The sequence below is a fragment of the Adiantum capillus-veneris genome, chromosome 20 (assembly GCF_014529385.1).
Source record: "Adiantum capillus-veneris isolate H3 chromosome 20, ASM1452938v2, whole genome shotgun sequence".
Classification (NCBI taxonomy): domain Eukaryota; kingdom Viridiplantae; phylum Streptophyta; class Polypodiopsida; order Polypodiales; family Pteridaceae; genus Adiantum; species Adiantum capillus-veneris.
Window position 1 is genome coordinate 151,708,747 of NC_140950.1, and position 11,000 is coordinate 151,719,746.

An 11,000-nucleotide genomic window follows, 5' to 3' on the forward strand; every position below is an offset into this window, starting at 1 on the left:
AATTTGACCAAGCTAGGCGTTAAAGATCTTCTCTTAATACCATGGGGAATACCTTCCTAATAATCAATGGTTACTTAGGTTCTTAATCCAATTTAGGCAGTATTGTGTGCAATGTACTAGGGCTTTCTAGTGGGCTTATTTCCTATTGACCTTTAGCTTAAGTATTATAAAGGGAGTTTACTAATGTGATGAGTCTGGGGAGGGTAACATTGTTATATGACCCCCCAAAGTTACAAAATTAAAATGCTGAAAACGAACAAACAAAAAAAAATCAAAGTGCCACAATGTAAAATCTTAAGCGGGAAGAGAAATCTCAGCTTGATTTGGTACTTCACTCACATGTATCGCCTATGGTACTAGAGCCCTAGAGGTTCCCAGTGTGGGCGCTTTTCTTTCAAAAGCAAAAACCCAAGGCATACAAAATAAGCACACACATCAAAATTGAATCAATGTGAAAAGACTTTGGGCGGTCAAAGAAAAGGATATCAGTCAGGCAATGATTTCATGAGCAATTCCTTTTATCGTAGCTTAACTAAAAGGTCTTCTAGGTATAGCCTCTAGTCAGCCCTTGGACATGAAATACTTGGCTCTTGCAATTAAACAACTTAATTGACCAGAGAAAATTGAGAAGCTTGCCCAAGGTATTAATAATTGACTTCTAGTGCCTTTCGATCATTAAAATTAGTAGCCCCAGAATTGTTTAATTATTGACCTTTACAACTGTTTATGCGCTGATTATATTATAATTTGATGTTTATTGATGACAAATGGTTTACTATTCTGTTAGCAATCAATTTATCTGCATACAACTGCATATGCTTTTTAATTGTATATAAGAATGCAATTGTATTTGATTTTGCAGTGACTGAAGAAGCTAAGGACATTCATCTCAAACGCTCTTCCACCTTGACCAATGAGCTTCAACACAATAGATTTCGAGAACGGAATCAGCATCAGGAAGGGGGCATGTTAACCGACAAGTTAGACAGTGGAGTCAGCACTGGGCGAATAGGAGGCTTGGGGACCACACAAAGCCACCTATCTCTTGGTGTTGACCTTGGTGTTAAAGTCATTACAAGAGGCAGTTGAGTCAATACTGGGTGAATAGGAGGCTTGGGGACTACCCAACGCCACCTATCGCTTGGTGTTGACCTAGACATGACATGTGCGACAGTGAAGTCAACACCGGGCGAATATGAGGCTTGGGGATTGCCCAACGCCACCTATCGCTTGGTGCTGACCTTGGCAAATAGGTGTCGGCACATCCACGGACATTACCTTGTGTTGAGTTAGGGACCGGCTTTGTCAGTCCAATAGGAAAAGGGTAAGAGTGATCGCCGATGAGAGACGCACTCTAATTGGAACATTCAAAGGTTAGTTGGCTAAGCATGGGCGTTGAAGTGTGAATGGGCGAGCTCATATAAAAGTCACCTAAACCTAAAAAACACTTATTCTCTCATTTGTGCAATTGAAGAGTGCTCTTGCTCCATCTCCATCATCTTGTGTGTGTTTCTCTGTGTGTGTGTGTGTGTGTGTGTGTGTGTGTGAGAGAGAGAGAGAGAGGGAGAGGGAGAGAGAGTGTGTGTGTGATTGAGCATTACAAAGGCACGACGATAGCTCGCTCTTCTTCGCGGCGAGGAATCCTCCACAAAGGCGAGCGTAGGGCGGTGAGTGACACACCCTTGCTCTCTTGAGCTTGCTAGATTAGCCTAGTTGTGTGCTTGCAGTCATTTGTGGCTCGCACATAGTGTACAGCAAGTCCCTTGCATTGACACATGCGACAGATGCGCACAGCTCACGTGTGTATGTGTGTGTATGCTTGAGAGAGAGAGAGAGAGAGAGAGAGAGAGAGAGAGAGAGAGAGAGAGAGAGAGAGAGAGAGAGAGAGAGAGAGAGAGAGAGAGAGAGAGAGAGATCAAGCATTGCGAAGACATTGGTGGTGGCTCCTTCTTCTTCACAGCACAGGATCCTTCACGACGGAAGCATTGACACATAGTGCATAGGCAAGTTCCCAGCCTTCGACACGTGCAGCAAAGCGCACATTTTTTGCACTGCTGCCGAGGACCGCCTTGCACTAAGCTTGAGTAGCACTCAGTGCTACCTCAGAAAGCCTTCACTTCTGCCATTTTTGGTTTTTTGTTTATTTTTGTGAGAGTTGTTAAGTGGCTGCAATGAGCAGTTTTAGAAGGTTTTTATAAGCTCTGTTAAGTGCTACATTGTACTTGTTTTTGTTAGATTTGTTAGATTTGTAATGTGCAGGTGTTAGCAGATCTATTAGTTAGTGTAATTGGTAATGTGCAATAGACGGTGAGTAGATTGAGCACTCTGTGAGTGAGCAGTGTTGCTGTATTAGGAAAGGACTAGGCCCAGGACCAGGACCACAACCACGACCAGGTCCGTAGATTGAGTACTTTGTGAGTGAGTAGTGTTGCTATGTTAGGAAGTGTAGACAGTGTGTAGCTTACTATGTTAGACAGTGTGTGAGCAGAGGTAATTAGTGTTAATTAGTTGTGTTAGTTGCAAGGAGGTTAGACTAAGAGCTGTTGTGTGTGCGCGTGAGCTCGACGTCCATGTGGCAACATTATCCTTAGAAAAAAAGGTTTTGAAAAAAATATATAAATTAAAAAATAATAATAAAAAGAAGCGCTCAAAATATCTAAGAATAAAAAGAAAATTCAAAAACAAAAAGAAAAAAAAACCTCATTTTAAGGGGACCAGGACCAGGACTAGGATTAGGATCGGGACGAGGACCAAGACCAGGACTAGGACTAGGACTAGAAGTAGGACCAGGACCAGGACCAGGACCAAGATCAAGACTAGGACTAGGACTAGGACCAGGCCCATGCCGAGGACTAGGCCCATGACCAGGACTAGGACCAGGACCAAGACTAGGACCAGGACCAGGACCAGGACCAGGACATGACCATGACCAAGACTAGGACCTCAATTGAAGGGAGGGCATGTGGGACAAGTTCTTCAAGTCCTCCACCATCCCCTTCACACTCACCCTTTGGACTTACTAATTCTAGTCCTCTTTCCACCTAAGAAAAGACTATTTTTAGGATTCTGAGGGCTTTACGTAACCGAATCGGGGGCTACAAAGCATAGCACGTCTCTCTAGCGATGACACTCATTTTGAGCTATCACACACCATATTATGTGGCTTGATTAGAAAAAACAATAAAAAATAATAAAAAATTTGGGTTGTAAACGCCCAAAAACCTAGGTGAGCGGCCTTCACGAACACTCATCAACACTTCTAGAGTGTTGAGGTCACGTACACCTACGCTTTGGTCATGTGCTAGAGAACGATCACATAGAGAGTGTCTCCAATTACACGGGCACTCATTATTCCTCCACCTTAGGCTCATTAAGTTGAGCACTGGTATGGTGATTGGAGATTGTCGGGGCAACCCTTTTCCGGAATGTAAGATGATCCATCTTGCCGTGGCCATTTCGCTTACGGTTATTGGCTTTGCCAGGAACTAACTAAGATATCATCAACAAAAAATGATGCCATGAAAAATAACCTATTCGAAACTTCAAAAAGTCTAACTCTTTCAATGATTAGCCGTTGGGGGGTTTCCAGTGAACTTGGCTACCAAATCTAGGCCCTCAACGGAACCCAAGGTAGTCAGGACCCACATATTGCGTCTAGTGATTCTTCCTCTAACTACGATGTCATGGAAGGTTACCCGATGCCTAATCCCAATAGTTCAAGCCAAGACATGCATGCCATGGGCCCACGGTCTGGGCCGAGCGTGCTTAGCCGCTTGAAGGAGACTTTTAGTAGAGCCACCTCCTCCGAACATGGAGCTAGCGATGTGAAAGAAGGGGATGGGAAAGTAAATTCACCATTCATGACCTCATGCTCCCAAAGAGTGTGCACGTGAATACTCCATTCACTGCACCACCTGACTCTTTAGAGCTATTCCCCTCAGAGGTTATATTACCGGATGGTAGAAGCCTTGCCGAAGTGTAAGAGGTTGAGCGATACATCCTTGCGGCTAGGGAAAAGGAAATCGAGAGCCTACGCAAGGCAGAGCAACAAAGAGAGCTAAAATCAAAGGCCCCTATGTCAACATCCATGCTAGGCGAGCAATCGAATTAACAACCACTAAGGGCCAACCCATAAAGAGACACATTTCATCTAGTTCAAAGGACACCCCTAGCACCTCAATCCTAGATGAAGCGTTTCTAAATGAGAACTGGGAGTATGAACTAAAAACGGAGACTTCAACCGACCTATACACATGTCACATCTATCACGTGGGTTGGTTAGATGTCCTACAATCCACAACGGGTGCTACTAGCGTAGAGGACCAACAACAAAGAGTTTGTGATGTCATCCATAGGGTTATTGAGCTAGAGAGGCAAAACAAAGGGATCCACATGCCTTCAATGGGTCTCATGAGATTCTTGGATACAGGGAAGGCTAAGCAACCAACCTTATTGTAAATGGAGACTCCCTCGGTAAGTCCGATGGATCCTCCATATGTTGTTTCTCCAAGGGTCTCAGTACAATCTGAGCCCACAAATGATAGGTTTACCTTTCCAAGTTTAGCTCATCTCTCCCTTGATGACACCACGGCTTCCGTGCGTACCCTAGTGATGGGCATCACAAAATACATGCCATGGACCTCATTTGTTAGTAAAGCACCGCTACATGGTAGCCCAATGCCTACAACAATACCTACAAGTGTGTAGCAATCATAAGCACCTCTTGATCTTCATGCTCATGTAGCTCCTACCCCTCCCATTGTTTCAACAACTTATGCTCCACAACCACAACATCCAAGATCTTATTTCAGTGGGACCATACCGGCTAGCATTAACATGTCGCATCTGACGTCTGCCATGCCTAGGGCCACGCATATGAACTTTGGGCCACCACATGGCACAACACCGTACCAAACTGGGAACCCAAGGGCTTCCTATACGCCAAGCCCAACCCCATTCCACATGCAGTCTCAAGAGCAACTATCCCCACTATACCCGCTCACTTAGGTGACTTGGCAAACCTTGCTCAATCTGTTGGTTGATCCATTGCTGAAAATATGTAACACGCCTGATAGAGAGCCTAGAAATAAGGCATTACAAATAGCCAATCTCACACAAAAATTTAGTGGAGACGGGGACGTGAAACCATATCGAAGTGTTTGAACAAATATGTGATTCCCTAGGAGAACACAATGACCTGCATAAGAGTAATGCTTTAAGCCTGACCTTGAGTGGAAAGGCTGGGGATTGGTATAGAACCCTAAGGATGGAAGGGAAAATGATCTACCCTACTCTTAGGAGATTGTTCTTGAAAGAGTACATATGAGAGGGAGTACTTTGGGCTGTAGCATCTCAGTTCCAGAAAGCCCAACGAAAGGAAGGAGAGTCCATGAGAGACTTTATTAGTCGCTTGAAGCATTTGAATTCTTGTTGTAATCCAAATGAGCACTTCAATAATAACCAATCGCTTGTTAGATTCATTAGGGGATTACAACATGAGGATATCTACAATGGCCTAATCATTAGAGGAATCACCAAACACCACTTGGGAAGCAATCACCACCAATGCGATCCAATTAGAGGATGATGTAATGATTCAAGGAGAAAGAGTGTCTGTTGAGCCTAAATGTACTAGCTCGCAAGCATCAGGGCATGAGCCAATGACCATAAATCCTATTGCTAAAGAGCCAAAGATATCTGAGATGAGTTTAGCAGATCTCACCAAGGCCATTCAAGAAAGTCTTAGAGACAATCATGCTCCACAAAACAATCATTCGTATCCAAGAAGAAAGTAACAATGGTGCTCAATTTTCTTTGGTCCACACAGTACCAGTGAATGCCCTACGTTTAGAGTAAAATTTAATGGGAATTGCAATGCCTGTGGAAGGTATGGTCATCAAACCAAGGATTGTATAGTGTTTAAACACGCGATGGCCAATAGACCAACCTTAGCATGGACGGACACGCCTTGAGTGCCTGCATTGATGCCGGCCCCACCTCTTGGACAAACGTCAGACCACATGGTCCCTAGGACCCAACATGTTGTTCAAACAACACCATTACCACCTCCAATGCTAGGACCGCAACCACCACATCCAAGAATCACTTCTGTGAATCAAGTGGGTTGTGAGTTATCTATTGGTTGTTTGAAAGGCTGTAAGAAAGATATAGATCGTAATATTGCCTATGGGATTGATGCACTTGAAGAAAGTCCACAATATTACATGGAGGACTATTAAGGACAAGTCAAACCTGTCTATCAAGTAGTTGCTCTTGCGGCAAGAGGCCAAAATATCAATTACAATGCCAAGAGACCACCTCTTTAATGCTACAAGTGTGGGGGTCCACATCGTGTAACCGAGTGTCGTATTAGATTACAAAAGAATGCCACACTGATGCAAACCAATCAAGTGAGCACATCCACAATGCTGATACCCATGTGTAATCGATGTGGCATAGATCATTTGATTGCCCAATTTCCGAATAATCCATATGCACGAAAGATAATGCCATTGAATTTAATCGATGTTATTGAGGAGCCAACACAAAGTACGCAAGTGGTACCAATAAATGTACTCACGTGATCGATGGTCCAAAACCACAAATATATTCTTGAAGAAAGAGACACAACATCAATTGCCCAATCTTAAAAGAAGAAGAAAACATAGATCGCAAAAAGCAGTGAAGTTAGACCCCAGTTCAAAGACCAACATAGGGAATGGTGACAACCTCGTATATATGAACGACGCTGAAGAGGATTCTGATTCAGGTGAAACCATGGAGACTAAAACGACCACTAGGAAATATAAAAACAAGGGAGATTGTCATGAGCCACAATGACCAGAACCCGAGAAGAAGATAGGGACTTACTCAAACCCTACAGAGGAGATTGAGCGAGTCCAACAATTAAGAAGTTTGGTAGAAGAGACCCAAAGGGATCTAGAGCCAGCACTTAGGAAAATTTAGATTACGGACACAGTGTTTCCTATGCAAAAGCAGTCTCACAATGTCCATAGACCACTAGCCATACCTAGTGGTATCCAAGGAAAAAGTGACTTTAGGGAAAGTGGGCATACTCCCTTCTTGTTAGAGAGAATGTTTACAGAGGGATTACCTGACGCTATCGAGAAATGGAGATTCCATCTTCCCCACGTCATGGGACTAAAGCCCAAAAAGTGCCGTTAAATATTGCCAAACTGATGGATTTCATGGCTTCAGAAGCTAGAACCACCATTATGTATAAACTATATGGAGACCCCGAGCTATTCTTAGCTCTTCGAGCTTTCCTAAATGGAGAACCGAAAGTCGGGCTACCACAATTTTCACATATGGATGGAGCTAAGGAGGTTCCAATAGAGGAGGAACACTTAGATCCACAACCCAACCTAGATGACAACTCTGTTGTTGAATTACATGTTAACAAGGTGGGACAATACTTTGAAGGCGATGAATCTAATGCGACCATACCAATCACTACCAAGGGTTTAACTGTGAAGGGAATCATTGATGGTGGCACTGGGGTCAACATTCTAACTAAAAATTTCTGGGAGACTATGGGAAGATCTCACCTTGGGACTACAAACATAGTAGTAAAGATGGCCAATGGGACTATTGTTAAACCTATTGAGATGCTAGAAGATCTCAAGATCAAGGTTTTTGGATACAAAATAAGGAATACCTTCATTGTCATGGATTTTTCCAAGCACACTATCTGAGATGACCTTAGGATGTCTTTTCATGAGGGAAATAAAAATGGTGCATGATTGGTCTAAAAACCATGTCTACTTGCAGTTCCAAGACTCTGTCATTCTAGTTGGTCTTGTAAGTGGTCGAGCACATCCTCTAGGAAACAAATTTATAATTGATCATAGATCTGACACCAGAATTCACTCGGCCCCATTGCAGTATTGTTACACATGTAAAATGGACACTGATGTTGGGAAAGATTCTCCTTATATGGATGTTCTACCTGGGATGACTGAGTCTGACAATGTGGATTGGGTCCACCTAGCAGCAACCATAGACACTTGGGGCAATAGGGGGACGACCCGCATAACACCTAAGGGGATGAAATGCCACAACTCGTACCATATATGATAGGAGCAATGCATATAGCTTTTGACAAGACTCATTGAAATATAACAAGAAAAACATACAAATGGGTCTCTAAAGCTTCTTTAGCGACCATTTATGATGCTAAAAAATAGAATCCTTGTAAGAAACACCCCACTTGCTTCCAAAAATGTAAGAAAACATTGATCTAACAGAGACTGAGGAATATGTACTTAAGGAGCTTCTCAAGGAATTCAAGGATATATTTGCTTGGACATATCATGATATGAAAGGTGTTCCACCTTCCGTGGTGCAACACACAATTCCCATAAATAGCATGGCTAAACTAGTCCAACAATGACCCTACCCAATGAATCCTATGCAAAGATTGTTTAAGAAGAGATTGAAAAGCTTGTCAAATGTGGATTCATATACCCTATTGAGAAGTCAAAATGGGTGTCTCCAATAGTTATTGTGCCAAAAAAGAATGGGAAACTTAGAGTGTGCGTGGATCTCAAGAAGGTCAATGCCACCACTAGGAGAGACCATTACTCCTTGCCATATTCGGAACACATGCGCTTGAAAGAGTTGTAGGGAAGGAAGCTCATAGCTTTTTAGATGGGTACTCTGGCTGCAATCAAATCACAATTTCACTAGAGTACCAAGCTAAAACTACTTTTATAACCGAATTTGGAGTGTTCACATTTTTCTGTTATGGCTTTTAACCAATGCCCCTGCTACCTTCTTCCAAAGATTGTTAAACACTGCTTTTAGGGAATATTTGAGGGAGTTTTGCGGAGCTTTCTTAGACGACTTCTGTGTTTATTCTTCTGGAAAGAACATCTATCATGTTTACAAAAAGTGTTTGAAAAGTACAGATTGTATTGCATCTCATTAAACCCTTTCAAATGCCAACTTTGGGTTAAACATGGAGTCATTTTAGGACATATAGTGTCCAAAAATGGGATTTCCACTGATGAGAGCAAAATTAAGGTCATTTCTAATTTGCCACCACTTACAAACTATAAAGGAGTTTAAAGGTTCATGGGCCATGTTGGTTATTATTGGTGGTTTATTTTAAACTTTGCCGAGATAGCTCGCCTATTGTACAAGCTTCTTCTTGAGGTCCACTTGACCATGGAGTGTGACCATGCTTATGAGTTATCAAAAAAGGCCTTGACAAGTGATCCCATCCTACAAATGCCTAATTGGAATGTAATTTTCCATGTGCATATTGATGTATCAAATTTTTCTGTTGGATGTGTTCTAGCTCAACCAGGAGAACATAAATTGGACTACCCCATTACCTTTGCAAGTCGCAATTAAATGATGCTGAGAGGAACTACACCACTACAGAGGGGGAAGGTTTAGCTATGATTTATGCAACAAAGAAATTTTGCTATTACCTTCTTGCCAACAAGTTTGTTTTCTATGTGGATCATCAAGTGTTGTTGTATAGTGAATAAACCTTGTTCCATGGGAAGAATTACACGATGGTTATTAATTCCTCTTGAGTTTGATTTTATCATTGTGGTGAGACCCGATAAAAGACATGTCTCACATATCCAATGGTGAAGCCCCTATTGGAATCGATGATGAATTGCTCGATACTTCCCTATTCCTAGTCGAGACCATGCCTGCATGGAGCGAGAAGATTGTGAACTTTTAGTTGATGGTGTTCCACCCAAAGAGCTTCGTAAAGATATAGCTCAAAAACTACTAAAGGCATGTGAACCTTATTCTCTAATTGCAGGAACTCTCTACAAGCTAGGGAAGGACAATATTCTTAGACGTTGTGCTTGCAAGGATGAGTATTTAAACATACTACAAGAAGCCCACATGGGTATAGCCGGAGGACATTTCTCAAGGGAACTAACTGCTAGAAAGGTGCTACAATCAGGCTCTTGGTGGCCTACCTTATTCAAAGATGCATCATTTTTGGCAAAAGGGTGTGATGAATGCCAATGTTACAAGATCACACAACGAAAGGATAAGATGCCCTTACATCCTTTTAAAGTGACTCAACCATTTGAAAAATGGGGTTTATACTTTGTAGGCCCCATAGTCCAACAACTTGTAACACTCAATCTTGATATATTATTGTTGCCACTGACTATGTAACAAAGTGGGCGGGAAGCCAGGGCAACACGCAAGGCTGATGCAATGTCAACTGCCAAGTTTCTTTTTGAGAACATTATTACACGATTTGGCTGTCCCTTTGAGATTGTGAGTGACAATGGTACTCATTTTATAAATGGAGTGATAAAGGAACTCACTACAAACTTCATGATAGCCCACCATAAGTCCGTGCCTTATTATCCACCAGCAAATGGCCAAGCTAAGAGCACTAACAAGACCTTAATTTCTATCTTGACCAAAATAGTGGAAGCTCATCGCACAGATTGGGATTTGAAGCTGACATCAGATCTATGGGCTTATCGTACTTCTTACAAAGTGGCTATTAATTGTACACCATTCAAGATGATATATGGTCAAGAAGCAGTTATGCCATGGGAGTTTGTAATTCCTAGTTTGCGGGTCGCTTCACAAGAAGGTTGGGATGGCAACCCTTTAGTTGAGCATTTACATATCCTTGAGAGGTTGATGAAGAAAGACAATTTGTTGTGCAAAATGTACTTTTGGAGAAAGTTAGGAGAAAGAAATGGTTTGACCATCATTTAAAGAACAAGGATATCAAGGTGGGGAATAAAGTCCTTATGTATGGAGTGCGTAATGAGAAGAAAAAGTTGAAATATGCGGAAAAAGGACCATATAGAGTATGCAAAATCACCCCACAAGGTACCATTTGTGTGGAAAATCTTGATGGAGTTGAAACCACTGGATTTCTCAATGGGAGTAAATTTAAAAGATACTATGATCCTTTAAGCCAAGAGGAGGTACATGTCATCCTTAAAAAAAAGGCAGCTAAGGCACAAGCAGAATTGAAA